This window comes from Seriola dumerili, unplaced genomic scaffold, assembly GCF_002260705.1.
Source record: "Seriola dumerili isolate Sdu_G_001 unplaced genomic scaffold, Sdu_1.0 BDQW01000155.1, whole genome shotgun sequence".
In the NCBI taxonomy this organism is placed as follows: Eukaryota; Metazoa; Chordata; class Actinopteri; order Carangiformes; family Carangidae; genus Seriola; species Seriola dumerili.
Window position 1 is genome coordinate 1,150,711 of NW_019174410.1, and position 1,795 is coordinate 1,152,505.

Below are 1,795 nucleotides of genomic sequence, written 5' to 3' on the forward strand. Positions count from 1 at the left end.
ACTCATCGATCTTCTCGTTCAGTTGCCTCACCCCTAGCCTGTGACAGCACAATTTCCTTCCTTTCATGCTTGGTTCCTCTTCCTACCGACCCGCCTTCATGACGACACACATGTAATACGGGGTTTCCCACTGTTGCGTTGTAACAAGAACGAGCCGTCGACGTGCAAGCTATCCGGAAGAACGAAGGTGTTCTTCCGGCAGCGCTCGGCCAGACGAACGCTCCTCTTCCCGGTGCAGCTGATGTTGAGGCCAGAGCCGGGCTGCAGGATGAACCTCCTCCCTGGTTGGACAGATGGTCGGTGGCGACAGTCCGCAGGTAACTGAAGGAGACAGGAAACATTCAGAGGAAGGAAAGGGAAAAAAAACACAATCATTTGCTGATTATTTTTTTACTCACCTGAAACCAGCGCCAACAGCAACCCCCCCAACACGACACACGTCCTCCCACCCCATCCATGACTATGGATGTTCAGGCCTGCCACGAGACAGAGAGGCGAGTTATTTAGTCAACAAGTGAGAGTAAAGTCTTTATTTTTAGTCCCGTCCCCTGATAAGATATGATACACACTGTTCCTTACCTTTTATCAACAACATAAGTATTTAATCAATAAATTCAATTTATTGAACCTTCTTGGTCTCTTCCTGTCGAGCCGGAGGCCTGTTCTGTCCGCGCCTGAGCGCTCATGGAGCGATCTGGAGAATTTTAACAGCAAAACTCTAAATGTCTGGTGATCTCACACATCAATTATACAGGCACGGACAGGACGGCTTGGGTCAGCGGGGGGGTGCGGGGGGCGTGGGCGGGGGGGGGGGTGACCAGGCCTGCCTGTCCGAGGGTCTGCCGGTAGGGGCGACACCACTCCCTTTTTGGAGTCACCAGCCTCCTCGGGTCCATCACCTACACGTTTTAACGCTCGCTTTTCTAAAGTCTTTTGTTTTTCCCGTTTCAACTGAGGAAGAAAAAAAAAAAGAAAAAGACGTTTTTCGTGTTTTGATGGCAGAGAAATTAGAAGTGTTTTTGAGTCTCAAATCCTGTTTGAATCGTTGGTTTTGTTGCTCGGACCAACACGCGGTCTCGCTATGAAAACGAATTATCCTAAGATGTGGACTCTTAAATGCTACCTCATCCTTTCACCTTTGCCACACCGTCCTCAGCTCTCAGACCACTCCCCCTCGCACTTTTCACATCCATCGGCTTCCTCCTCCTCCCTTTTCGCTCCTGCTCTTCGTGAGCATGCAAAGTGTACAAATACTTATCTAAATTCTAGGCTTATTTCCACTGCTGAACGATCATCTGCATCTAGCATTTGGTTTGATTATTTATTACATATACCATTTATCAAAGATAATTAGACTTATAGAAACATGGCTCTATAATCATCATTGTGGTGAGTACTCGCGTTCTTTCGGTTTGAAAATGTGGTCTAGTTTGTTCTATCTATTTCTAGCTCTTGTTTCTCTACGACCTCGTCGACCTCCTCTTCCCCCCTCTCCTCTCATCCTCCCTCCCCCCTCCTCCATCTGTGGAATCTCCTCACGTCTCTCCTCCTTGCTCTCTCGCCTTGTCTCTTCGCTCCCCAATCTTCACCTCTATACAATTGCGTCCTCCTTTTTGTGTACATATGTCCTACCCCTGTCTGTGCTTTGGTCTCTCGCCTCCACTTTGGCTCCTCTCACCTCAGCGCACCACGCCGGCCTCTACATGTGAGATGCTTGAGTAACCGTGTCAGGGTAATTCCGGGTATATAGCTTACATATCCATAGTGGCCATCTGATTGTGAGATGGGATCGGCA